The sequence below is a fragment of the Thalia democratica genome, chromosome 7 (assembly GCF_965202585.1).
Source record: "Thalia democratica chromosome 7, ktThaDemo2.hap1.1, whole genome shotgun sequence".
NCBI lineage: Eukaryota > Metazoa > Chordata > Thaliacea > Salpida > Salpidae > Thalia > Thalia democratica.
Genome location: NC_139171.1, coordinates 21,141,800 through 21,156,235, shown reverse-complemented (window position 1 = coordinate 21,156,235; position 14,436 = coordinate 21,141,800). Strand labels below are relative to the sequence as shown.

The window sequence follows — 14,436 nt, the reverse complement described above, 5'->3', positions numbered from 1 at the left end:
TTTGAAAAGTTGTTTGTTTAATTATATATTGTTTTCTCACAATTTCTCACAAGTATTAACACCTAAAAATAATATAAAATTAAGTCAAATAGTCAGGTAAAAAGTAGTACACTAAACCTTCAAAATACTAAAAATTGTTAGATATTTTAAATCGTTCTTTTGGTACTACAATTTTAAAAATTATTCTTTCTTTTTTAAACAGATAAAAGCATTTTCTAAGCTTGTGAAAATTATTTTCAAATTAAATACAATTCTATTTTGAAAACGTTCTTCTATGTGAATAAAAATTATTATTAGTACATAGCTATTATGTAAAAACTAAATTTATTATAAATACTAAAAAATAATGTAAAAACTATACTTTATTTAATTCGTGATAAAATTGTTTTCTTTTTATGTAAACTAATTTATCAGTTTTAGGTCATCACTCATAAAACTTGAAGTACAACTGTTCTTCGTTGTAATAATATAAAAAAAATAAATTAGAATAATTGGTAAAAAAATCTTTACCATAAAGTCCATCTTTTTCATTGTAGTTTAGAAAATCACCACGAGCTGTAAAATATATTTTTTAATAACTAAAGTACGATTCGTGTTTTAAAATTTTTTTTACAGTAAACTGAATCTACTAGAAATTGTTAAGATACTGACAAAAATCATCAACTAATTTTACAGTACTTATATAATTAAAAATTATAAACTTTTCAATATTCAAAACACTGAACTATCAAACTATCCTATAGCTTTAACTTAAAGATTAATTTGTAGAAAACCAAAAATGTTCTTTAATTTTGAGTTTCTTAAAATCGTTATCACAGATAACAAAACATTAACGTATTAACTTACCAGGTCTAACAGCATCAGCAATACATTTTAAATTATTTTCTTCTAAAGATTTTAGAAGTGCTTCACTCCATCCAGGTAACAAATGACCACATGCTCCATTATGAAGTAACAATTCCACTATCTTGTAAACATTTCCTTCGTTTTGAAGATGCTCAATTTCTACCTAGTATAAAAATAGTGACTTACAAGCTAAACTGTTTGTAAAAAAGTATAAAAGAGTTTACACACATTTCTTCTATTCCGGGGACTACCCTCATTTTCAACATTTCTTGTTTCATCCTACAGATTAAAAAGTAAGTTAACGTGTTAACTGATTATATTTAAGTTTATACAAACTTGTAACTCCTCCCTGAAAAATTTTTCAACGGTGTAAAAACTTCTGGTATCTCAACAGTCTTCAGTTAGTTTTTGTGACAAGCTTTGATCGTTTGAGATTTTGAACACAAATAATTTGTCTTGTAAATCATCAGAAATTGTTAATTGTCTAATTTGGTTCTCCATTTTAATATTAAGATTTTAAATTTACAAATCTATATAAACTTACACTTCCTGTTTAGAAAATTGTTTGATAATTTAATCAATTTTAACTGAGTAAAAACGCTTGAAAAAACAACTAAAATCTAAATGTACATGAAAAAAAAATTCTGTAATAAGATAAAATTAACTAAGACTGATAGCTATTTTGCCACGGAAACTCTCATACTGTACAAATTGTATACGAAATGCCAGATAGTACCGCAAGACCATCAAACATTTCCTTTAAAGTCCAAAAAAATCTTGTTATAAATCGCTAGACAGACAAAGTAGTGAGAAACTACTAGATGCATAAAACTGAATTTAGTACTGCCGTGCCAAAGGATTAGTTTGTAGTTACATCTAAGCGAATTGTCTGTGGTTGTGGTTTAAAACTCCTGTTCTGTACAATAGCAAAAGTAGCTTTGCTGAAAATAGCAGAAACGTTCTACCAGAGAAATAAATATTTTAAAATTGAAAAAACTCCGGCTTGCTTAATACATTTTTTTAAACTGATCTTAAGTGAAATTATTTACTGTTTTCATTAACTGTATGTACAGCTAAAATAATTCTAATGTTTTTCTAAAACAAATAGTTTTACTAGTTTACAAAAGTTTAGTTGAATAATAATAAATTAGCAACAGTTTAATAACTGAGTTTATTAAAATACTTTTTATTAAAACGTGCATAACAAAATTTAGTATTATATTTAATTCGAAACATCATTAACTATATTTTCAACTTTAAACATCAGCTTTGTATGTAGAAATTATTTAAAAACTGTCAAAAGCAATGTTTGGTATTAAAAGACAAGTTATACAGTCATGCGAAACTTTACTTTCAAAGTTACTTCTGCATTTTTTTCAACTTTTTTTTAAACCATGTATAAGTAAACTTGAGACTTCGAAAGTGAAGTTACAATCTATTTTAAACAAACAATTATTTAGATAGGGTTTTACCCTCACATAAAGAACTTTTGATTAAACATATATATCTTCTAAATGTGCATAAACATTAATATCGTAGTTTTACTGTTATTTATAATTTAAATGTATAACTGCATATATTTTATACGTGTCTTATAATTTTAGTTGTTTTGCACTAAATTTAAGTATTATGCACAGATTTTAATTTTTGATAATGAGTAAGGTAAAGTCGAAACGTCAGTGTCGCAATGAATTAAAATCAATTAAACTGTTATGTGCATCTCTTAAAAATGGTTTTTAGAAGTTCAAACATCCCTCCTGTATCTTACTTATTATAGTAAAATAACATTTATCAATTAGCTAGTAAGTTTTCAAGTCATTGTAATCTTGCTGAAGTGATTTTTAAACTGCTGCGCTGTAACATTTGGATCATTTCCAATGTTTCAGTTTCAAGAAGAAAAAAAGTTTAATGAATTTTCAAACATTTTATTGATTGTGGTCTTGAATTTTTTGAAAATTTAACGCGCTGTCGCTCCTGTATAGAGCAGGAAGTAAAGTTTTGTTAGTAATATAAAAAAAAACAATTAAACATTTTTGAACAATATTCTGGACGTGAGCTTGAAGTTTTCTGCCAATATTTATAAATAGAAAAAAAACTAAAGTGTAAAAAAAAGTTATGCTTAGTATTTATTTTTCAATACTTTTCGTTGCTACTCGTAACTTGTTTAATAATAACGATATTGATGTAGTTCATTGAATAATGTTTATAAAAACTTTGCTAATCCTTTTTTGATGATTCTCTTTAATTATGAAAACAAAACTCTAAAAATGATCTTTTATAACTTTTTTTAGTAATAAAGATAAACCGTTATTAATATCTATGGCATAAGATTAAGTCAGAACATTTTATTAGTTACATTAGCGAGGTTTTAGTAAAGACAAAGTATTAAAAGTATTTTGTTCAAAATCTTGTATAAATCTAAACGTACCAAATTCCACAAAAATGTTCACAAGATAAAAACTACCCTATCGCGGAAAACTAGTATAAAAATAAGACAGAGCTTTCAGCTATTTAGATACGGATGGTTAAGTATAAAGCTTGACATTTTGATATCGAAAAACACAATAGAAACGCTTGGCTAATTAAAGCGTATGTAAGCATACATGTCGGTATTATTACATGTTTAAAGCGTCATTCACTACTAATAGAAAGTCATATTGAATATTTATACGCGGTACAATGCAATTGGATTAATTTTAATTTGATTATTTGTACCAAAAATACATTGTACAATTAATTTTTTTTTTTTTTTATTTGAAAAGTTGTTTGTTTACTTATATATTGTTTTCTCACAATTTCTCACAAGTATTAACACCTAAAAATAATATAAAATTAAGTCAAATAGTCAGGTAAAAAGTAGTACACTAAACCTTCAAAATACTAAAAATTGTTAGTTATTTTAAATCGTTCTTTTGGTACTACAATTTTAAAAATTAATCTTTCAGTTGTAAATAAATTAGTTTTTAGCAGTACAGTTATTGAGCTCTTAAAAGGAAAACATTTTTGATAAAGCTAAAGATTAATTTTTATTTTAAGATCAAACTAGCTATTAATACAATCTTAAAAACAGCTAACTATTACATTTAGAAAAATGTAATGACAAAATAGAATTACAGCATGCCAACTTACGGAGCAGGTTAGAATAGCACAGCGTCTTTTTAGCACGGAGGAACACTTTAGCTAAGCGAAATTTTACCACAGATGGTCACTTTAATACATCGTCACTTAAGCACGTTGGGTTACTTTTGCACGGCGTCATTTTGGCACGGTGGGTCATTTTTGCACTGCTTCATTTTAGCACTTTGGGTCACTTTTGCATAGCGCATCATTTTTACACGGCGTCAGTTTATCACCAAGCGTAAATTTTGCACCGTTTTTTTTTTCGTTTTTTGATTAAAATGTTTAATTTAAACAGTTTCTTTTTAAATTAAGCGTTATATTAAGCACAAACTAAACTTTTTTAAACCTTTAATTGAAAATTTTTTGAAACTAGAAAAAAAATGAGTTTTTATTATAAATATATAGAGCACTGTAAATTAGAACATGTGTTTAAATAATAAATAAAGGTAAAAAAACGCATTGGGTTCGTAAAATATTTAAACGTAATTTACTACTTTATTTTGAAAGTATTTTATTATTTTTTGATATTTAGTACTATGTTTTTTTGAAAGCGATGTAAAAGAAGATTTAACAAAGTTTAATAAACAAATCTAAAGAAAAATATTAAGCAAACACTACACACTAAAACAAAACTTTATTATGTAACTAGTTTTACTGTTATACGTATTAAAACAATTTGTTGTTAATTAAATTTATTATTCAGTTTTATTAAGTAATAGATTAAAAACTTGAAAACAAAGTTAAATTTACTTCTTTAGTTACATTCTTTAGGTTTCAATATTAATTATTAAAACAAAAAAAATATTCTAATTGTTTTTAATTATAGGTGCTTAATACATTAGTTTTTAATTCTTAAAAATACAAGTTCACAGAAAAATTCATAAACACAGTAAGAAAGCTTAAGTTCCATTTTTTTACATATCACTGCTTATCATGTTTATGTATTGAATAAAAAGCTTATAATGAATGTTTTCCAGAAATAATAAAACTAAAACCAAAGATAATGTAAAAGAATATGAAGTTAAAAACACGTGTTAATTAATTATCTTCTGCAAGAATTACTATCAACAACTACAGAATTTTTAGAATTGAAATACATAAAATCCTTGAAATACAAATGCTGTGTAAACATACTAATTTATATAAAATATTATTTTGTAAATGTTATTAAATGGGTTTTTGAAATATAAAGTTATCATAAAATGTAAGAACGATTATTGTGCAAAAATTCTATAATTCAACACATGTTTTAATGAAGTTACTTAAAACATATGTTTAGACACCTAATTTCACGCTGAAAAGCAGATTACATCTAATTCTAAAACAAGTTTATGTTGTATGAAATTACATTCAATACTTAGAAAAGTATAATTGTTTCAAAATATAGTATAAAACTTTTAAGTTTTTTGGTCAATTGAATTAAAATCTTCAGGTTTTATATAACCAAACAGGGTTAATACTCAAAGGCATTTATTAGTTTTACTAAACTTGAAAATTAAAACTTTAGACTGTTATAAGCTGTTATTTTACTACCATATGTATTATAAAACATTGTATACTAATTACAAAATCAATAAATGATCATACACTAAACGTCTCTAAAATTATTTTGTAGTTCGGTTTCAAACTATTTTGATACTTTTTATTCTCGAATTTTTGTAAAGTTATAAAAATATCACCTTTCTTTTGATTTAAAAAAAATCATTATCTTAATGGTAAGTTAGTACATGTACTACCTAATCGTATTATTTATCTAGTTTAAAATGTATACAATTGTTAAGAAACAAACTTTAACCTTTAAAGGTTTGGTATAAAAAATGTAATAAATTTATCAATAAGACAACTAAAAAGTACAAAATAAGTATAAAAATAAGTTTTCCTTTAAGTACTTATATACAAAATGAAAAATAATAATTCGAGCTTAAAATTCATAAAAATTTAAAGTATTCACATTTATTTTTTATCAGTTGAATAAAAAGTTTCATTAATCTTTCTATTGAAAAGCTTTACATCGTGCAGAAATAACACTCCGTGCAAAAGTGACCCACCGTACTAAGTGATACTGCAAAAATCACCCCCGTGCTTAAGTGACGCACCGTGCTAATATGACGCAGTGCAAAAGTGATGCAACGTGCAAAAGTGACCCACTGTGCTAAAGCAACCAACCGAGCTGAATTGACGACCCGTGCTAAAGTGTCGCTGTGTCAATCTGACACCCGTCTACCAGCTTAAAAAAAAGTGAAACAGAAATTTTGAACAGTTTTAACTAAATGTTATGCTTTATCACATAGAAGCTATTCTATAAAACTTAAAACATTGCTAGAATTTTTCGTTTAAAAGATCTTTTGTTTTTTTTAATTTTGTTAACCTTTGCGTTTACTGCATTAACTAAAATCATATTATTTATATTTTTCAAGTTATATTAAATTTATCTAATATATATTTATTCAAAATTAAAACAGTTATATAAAGACACTTATAAGGTTTAAAAAAGGGCGTTAACTTATGAACATTTCTTTATAGATAAAGATAAGATAAAGAAAGACGGTTTAAGTAATAAAAATTAAATCAAATTAAATAATGTATTATTTAAAATAAGTTTTAATTCTAACATAAGCTTTTAAAATTTTTGTTGGTTTACAAAATTTAAATTTGAAAAAACAGTTCTGTATTTTAAGATAAACTTTAAATAATTTCAATTAATAAGTTTATTAAACATATAACTTTAAAAAAGAACTTTTAGACCAATATGTTTTGATTGAACTGATCTTACAAAGTTAATTTGTGTAAAATCATCAATAAAAGTAACTAATAAAGTATATTTTAATTGTAATATATTCAATATATAGTGTATATTATATAAAATACAATAAGTTTTTATTACAATTGTTTTATAGAGTATTGACTTTACAAATCCATTACATTAGATTTATTTAAGTTTTTGTTATTTCTGTTTAGTCTAAACAGAAACTTATATATAGTCCTGTAGTTTAATATTTTCCTAAAAAATTAAAAAACCTATTTAGTAATTTTCGTTCACTTTAACTTTCTTTTGAGTTTTATTAACAAATCCTTCAGTTGTCACTAATTAAACTAGTTAATGAAATATACTTTACGCAGATATTAAGTCATATGTGTTATGAAAGAAAAGTAAAAGTATTTCTTTAAAGTTATAAATGGCATTTATACATGTTATCTAACTAAAAAGTAGTCTGGGTGATTGAAAAAAATTCATCGGAAGAAAAATTTCCTCGAAATGTTTCATAGTTTAAGTCAAGCTATTTTTTCGGAGCTTACAAATTTTCAATAACTCATAACTGTGCAATAATAATTTTAGATGACAAAATTAATCTAAAAAAACTTTATAAGCTTAAAAATCAAATTTATAACGCATTGTACATATCTTGCAAAAAATTTTTTAATTTTATCTATAGTTTATTTTGATTTAATAGACCCTACAAAACAGTAGCATGTGAACTAAACTATATTCATTACTAAAAAAACAAGAATTAAAATAACAATAACAATCGAGTTAAACTGAATCAGTTAACTGAGTTTTTTCTATCAAAGTAATTTCTCTAACTATCCTTGTAGTAGCTTTATTAATAACTAATTTTGGGAAAAATACTATTTTTATGAGAAAATAGTTGTAAGTTTTCTAATTTACTCTAATATTTGATAATTACAAGTAGTTATGCCAATGAAAGTTATAAAACAAAACAAAACCACTTTTTAAATAAGTAAAACAAGTTACACTTATACTGTTGATATATTAAAACATTTTTTTTATAACTTGTTATGATGTGATTTAGTTATGATGTTTTAGATGTGATTAATAGAAATAAAAAGTTTAAAGAAACTTTATGTCTTGTAACAAAATCATTTAAATTTTTTTTAGAATTTTAAGGCCTTCTACGTTCTAATGAAATTTTTCCATTTACTCAGATTAATTTTTACATAAAGTAAATTAAAAAGTATATTTGAAACATGTTTTGAACATTACTAATATAATTTAGCTGTAAATTCTAGAAGATGACTCATTGTTTGCCTTAAGTATATTTTATCAACTATAATTTATAATACTTTTAGAGCTCGTTTAATAAGCTAAATAGGAATTTATAAGTAATTTTCAAACTTTTTAACCTGTGCATCTAAAATTTGTATAAAATATTATACTAGTAAAAGAAATACATACTTTAAGCTAAAATAAAAATAGTACAAAGTAAAAATCAACGCAGACTACTTTCAAACTGTTCATTAAAAAAAAAAAATTGTTTAACAAATTTAGTAATAAAAATAAGATGCTCTTTTTTACAAAGTGTAATATAAGTAACTTAATATTATCAAAGTTTTTATTTTTAGATTGTAATAGAAATAAATAATAAAAAACTCATCCATATAAGAGCAATAAAATTTTCGAAAATTAATAATTTACTAACCAGCTTTATTGATACAAGAAACTGAATGAAGTTATGGAAGTTTTTAAAAACAAGTTTCTATACGATATAATATTCTTGATTTTTATTTTAACTTATTTCTGCAATAAGTGTTATTGTTAGTTTTAAATAATCTATTTAATTTTTAACACACAAACATTTTTTAAACATAAAAATAACATTCAAATTACGTTTAAATATTATTCTTTCTATGAACCTTAACATTGGCTAAATTCAATCTGATAACTATAAATAGCTAAAAATTAAAATATGTTATTGTGGCCTACTATCTTTAAACTACTAAAAAAAAAAGGATTAAATTTAGCTAGTTATCTTTTACTAAAACAGATTTTAACAGCTTTTAAAACTACGAAAAGTTTTGTTAATGCTTGACTTACTTCAGGATTAAAGTTTAATTCAAGCATATCAAGAAAAAAAATTGTAATACTCTAGTGTTTCCAATGCATAATATTAAATCTATTTTTGCAACAAGATGCAAACTTTAATACCAATAATATTTTGAAAACTAATAAACATGTCTTTTTCGGGACAATAAAATTTATACGACTTAAATACGTCATTCAAAGCATATTCAAAATCAAAATAAATCTTTAATAAGGTACCAAGCAATTTTTCTGTTTCTCAGTGTTTCGTTTTACGATAAAAAGAAACTTTTTTTAACCTATGCGTTAACTACACTAACTAAAAACATGATATCATATAATTTTTAAATCTCTTTAATTAGACTTAAGTTGAAGGATATCTAAACTTTTAAAACTTAATAAAGACATGTAAAAACACTCAAAAGGTTTAAAAAAGGGCGTTAACCTATGAACATTTTTTAAATATATGAAAAGAAATAAAGTTTGTTTTATAAAAAAGATTAAATAAGATTAAAGAAGTCAAGGATAAGATAAATAATTACTTTGTCTGTCATATATTGATGTTTTCAAGGATTTTAAGTAAGCTTTAAATCTAACATAAGCTATTGTAATTCTTATTCATTTGCAAACTTTAAGTTTGACAAAACAGTTCTGTATTTTATTTTCAACTTTATAAACATAACATTAACTATAAAACATTTAACTTGAAAAAGAACATTTAGATTAGTATGTTTTGATCGAGTTTATCTTACAAACTTAATTAATGTATGCCTTACTATTAGTTAGAACGATAAAAGTAACTAATATAATCCCTATAACTTGTAATATTTTTAATATATGGTATATAATGTAAAAAGTACTACAATAATAAGTTTTTATATCAACTGTTTTTGATTGTAATGACAACGTAAGCCATTAAACTAGATTTATTATTAGTTTTTCTATTGTATGTTTTTTTTTGTTTAATCTAAACAAAAGTGTGGTTTTTTCTTTTAGTAGACTAATGTTTCATTGAGAAATTTTAAAATACAGTTTAGTATTTTTAATTAACTTTAATTTTCTTTTAAATCTTCAGTTGTTTTAAATTCAAACTAGGTAATGAAGTATACTTTAAGCAGATATTAAGTCGTGTGTTTTCCACAAATAAAAAATTTAATTATACCATTAAGGTTAGCAATTAAAAATTATACATTTTTAGTTCACTAAAAAGAAAGCTAGTAGATTTTAAAAATTTTATCGGAAAAAAAAATCCTCAAATTGTTCAACAGTTTAGGTTAGGCGATATTTACGGAGTAATAGTTTTCGAAAACTCATATTTGTGCGACAATAACACCTGAAGATAAAAAGTAATCTAATAAAAACTTTTAATTTTTAAAAAGTATTTTACAACGCGTTGTACATAGCATTGCAGATTCTTTTTAGTTTTAAACTTAAACTGATTAAATTGACTTTACAAATATGTAGTGTGTAGACTATACAGTACTCAATACAAAGAAAGTCAACATTGAAAATGACTTTAAAAATCGATTTTATTTTATTAAAACCAATAAACTAAGTTTTTCCTATTAAAGTAATTTCTTTAAATAACCGTGTAGTAGCTTATTAGTGCTCTTTTTTTTTTGCAAGTAAAAAAAACACTTTTATGAGTGAAAAAAGCATTGAGTTTAAAAAATAAGTTAAAATTATTAAAAAGACATAATTTTTTTTATTTTATTTTATGTTGAATAAAAAACTTTAAGATACTTTAAATAAGTTATAGGATAATTTTAATAGAAACTTAATTTACATTCTAACGAACTAATTATGACATTTATATAAGTAAAATAAACTTTGTTTTCTACCCATTAAGCATCAAAAGTTATTTCAAATAACTTAAAGATGTGTTTTATAATCTACAACATATAAAAAGTTTAAAAAATTAAAAACTGTAACAAGCTCGCTTGAAAGTTTATATTATTTAAAGATTTTTTATTTTCTAATATAAGTTTTCCAGCTACTTAACTTACTTTTTGTTTTGATTAATCTTGAAAAAAAACCTGTTTTGACTTTTCAACATTAGTAAAATAATTTTATTGTTAGTGTAAAACACAGCATGAATAATTTTATTTCTTAAAGTGTATTTTATTAACTAGATTTTAAATAGCTAAATATCTTATTTATAAAACTGATAACAACATTATAAGTAATTTTAAAGTTTTTAAAGCAGTGCTTCTAAAGTTAACTAATAAATATTATACTGGTAGAAGAAAATAAGTTTTCAATTTGAGTAAAAAATTATCACAACATAAAACTAAGTAAATCAAAATAAATAACTGTAAAGTCTTGTAAAAAACTTAATATTACAAAGTTTTATTTTAATAAAATAAAAATAATTTACCGACCAGCTTTATTGATACAAGCAAGTTGAATGAAGTTATTGATATTTTAAAAAACAATTTTCTTTACGATGCAGTATCCTGACTATTATTTTTTACTTATTACTGCAATAGTTTTTATTTGTAGTTTTGATAAGCTAATTCATTTTATACAAACTTTTTTTCAAACATATAACTAATATAAACAGTATTTAAATATTATTCTTTCTTTGAACTTTTACATCGGCTACCTTTTCTTCAATCTGATAACTTTAAATAACTACAAAATTAAAAATTGTTGTTGTGGTGTACTAATGTCATACTACAAACTAAAACCATGTACAAACTTAGTTAGTTAAATTTTATTAAAACAGTTTTGTAACAGCTTTTAAAACTACTTAATGCCACTATTTCTCGATAAAACAAAACTTGTACCATTTAGATTGAAAGACATCGAGAATCTTCAAACTGAGTTTATAAAAAAAATGCACGAAAAAGTTTTTGCTTGACTCACTTCAAGATTAAGATTTTGTTCAAGCATCGAAAGAAAAAAAGAATTTAATATTCTAGTTTCATCAGTGCATAATGTTTAAATTATTTTTGCAATAAGACGTAACCTTTTATGCCAATAATATTTAGTCTTTTTCGGGAAAAGAAAAAACAAAATGTTTTCAAATAATTTAATACCTACTTAAAAAGAGTAAATAAACTTAAGTTACAAGCTTAAAAAGTGATCTTAAAAAGAAATCAATAACCCTCATAAAACTAATGATAAACTCTTTAAATTTTGAAAAAGTAATCAATGTTATAATAAGACAACAAAAAAACGTTTACTATCTTATCATAGTTCTTGTTTAAACTTGATAACAATTCAAAATATTTTCAAACTGCAAAAAGTTTTAGACTTACTACACACTATGATCACTGACTTATTCAGTTGTATAGTTTTAAATTGATATTGATTTTTATTTAAACAATATCGCGTTGTATTACTACATTGCAATGACATTATAGTTAAATAATAAAGCGGTTTATTTGAATACTAAAACATTTGATGACGTTGTTAAGTCATTATGACGTAATAATAATCCGTAAGTGCGATAGGAACACAATGAACATTTACATTTAGCTCAACTCTGACACAAACAGAAATCGAATATTATAAACACCAAAAAAAATAGTATTAGAAACTTGTTCTGTAAATCTAATAAAAGTTTGTTTTTTTTAGTAAATACTGCACGACTATAGATATTGATCTCAACATTTAATTACTGTAAATGCAATGCTGTAAAGTAAATACATTGATAGGTATTAAAAAATTTGTAATAGAATAAATTATCTTAGAATAGGGTCGGCAGCTTTTAATGAGTCGTGACTCGTGGGCCAACTTGGTGAAAAAAATTGCTCGCCGTTGACTGTAATACAACAGATTTTAAGGGCTAATGCTGTTTTAGAATATTTTGCATTAATAAAATACATTTAATTAGTAAGTCTTTTAATGTATGCTTATCTAAATTATTAAATTGCCTATGATTATTTTCAATTTGCAGGCCGCATTTTCCCGACCAATGTTGTAAAACGATAACTAACTTGTTTCAAACCAGTTAAAACTATATACTTTCTTTTACACAGTAAACTTTCGTAACTTCGTGCAATTTATTGTAGAAAGTATAAGCACGGAAGTTTTAATGCTTGTATATGGTTTTTAGAAAAGACAGAAGTTTCGTTATCACTGCTTTTTTTAACTAAAACAATATTAATATAGTTCATTGAATAATTCCTACAAAAATTTGACTAAAATTTTAATTTAAGATGTCTCTTTAATTTAAATGACACAATTGTACAAAAATGTTTTTTAATATTATCATTTTAAGTTGTAAAAAATTAAACGTAAGATTAACTATTAGAAAAATGGATTGAGTCTGAACTTTTAACTTATCAGTTAACAAGGTGTTAGAAAAAAAGTTTTTTAAGCGTCTTCATATTTTAAAGTATAACAAATTAAGTAACTTTCTCAAAAAATTGTTCTCAGTATAAACACTTCCCTATCGCGTGAAAACTTTTAAAATAAAACAGAGCTTTCAGCTATTTAAATACGGATGTTGTAGTATAAAGCTTGATATTTTCTACCAAAAAACTCATTGAAAAACGCTTGACTAATTTTAGTGTAGAGGTAATTAAGCTAGCATATTTATATGATTACATATATAAAAACGTCTTAAAACACTATTTTGAACTTATATTGAACATTGATATGCCATGCAACAAAATTAGTTTAATTTTCATTGAATTGTTTGTGCCAAAAATACTTTATATAAATACTTGTTTACTTAATTTATACAAAAGGTAGTTTTTTTTTTTACTTATATATTTCTCATAGCTTAAAATAATTAACAACACCGAATAATCTTTTAAAATATGTTGAAGAGGGTACACTAAGCTTTTAATACTACTTTTTCTAAAATACTTATAGCAATTATCGTTGTACTATATAAAAATTACAATACAGTTATTGAGATATTTTAATTCAAACATTTTAAAAGTTATTTTCAAATCTAGTAAAAGTTGATCTAGTAAAAGGCTAACTTTTATTTTAAGTTCAAAATAGCTACCATTAGAATCTGAAACAAATTTAACTGTCAATTTTGAAAAAATATTAAACATAACATTGTATAACTATTGTGTGCCAACAAACAGGAATTAAATCAGAAATTTTACATAATTTTAACTGAATGTTGTGCTTTATCACATAAATGTTTTCCTATAAAACTTGATGCGTTGATATGAAAAAGGAAAAAAAAAAACGATTAATCAGTTTGAAGTATAAAGATTTTTTAATGTAGAAAAACTTTAAATGCGTCATTCAACGCATATTTGAATTCAAATTACGTTTTTATTTAGGTACAAAGCAAATTTTCTGTTTATCAGTGGTTTGTTTTACGCTAAACTAATAACTAACTAAAAACATGATGTCATATAATATTTCAGTGTCTTCAAGTAAATTTAGTTTAAAGGAGATATAAGAATCTAAAATTTAATAAAGACATGTAAAAACACTTATAAGGTTTATAAAGGGCGTCAACTCATAAACATTTTTTAAATAAATGAAAAGAAAGAAAGTTTATGTTATAAAAATGATTAAATGAATTTTGAGAAAGCAGGTATAGGATAGATATTTACGTTGTCTATCATATGTTGATCTGTTCAAAGATTTTAATTAAGTTTCAAATCTAACATAAGCTTTTAAAATTCTCGTTTGTTTGCAAAATTCAAGTATGACAAAACAATTCTTTATTT

General features: G+C 23.7%; 1 long non-coding RNA gene across 1 annotated transcript; it reads right to left on the bottom strand.

Annotated features, from left to right (window-relative positions):
• Positions 1-852: 852 nt before the first annotated feature.
• Positions 853-1,286, bottom strand: LOC145841054 (uncharacterized). The gene is made up of 3 exons (XR_014370141.1): positions 1,183-1,286; positions 1,075-1,125; positions 853-1,009 (listed from the first exon to the last, which is right to left on the bottom strand). It is a non-coding gene; the product is annotated as an uncharacterized LOC145841054 (long non-coding RNA).
• Positions 1,287-14,436: the final 13,150 nt, after the last annotated feature.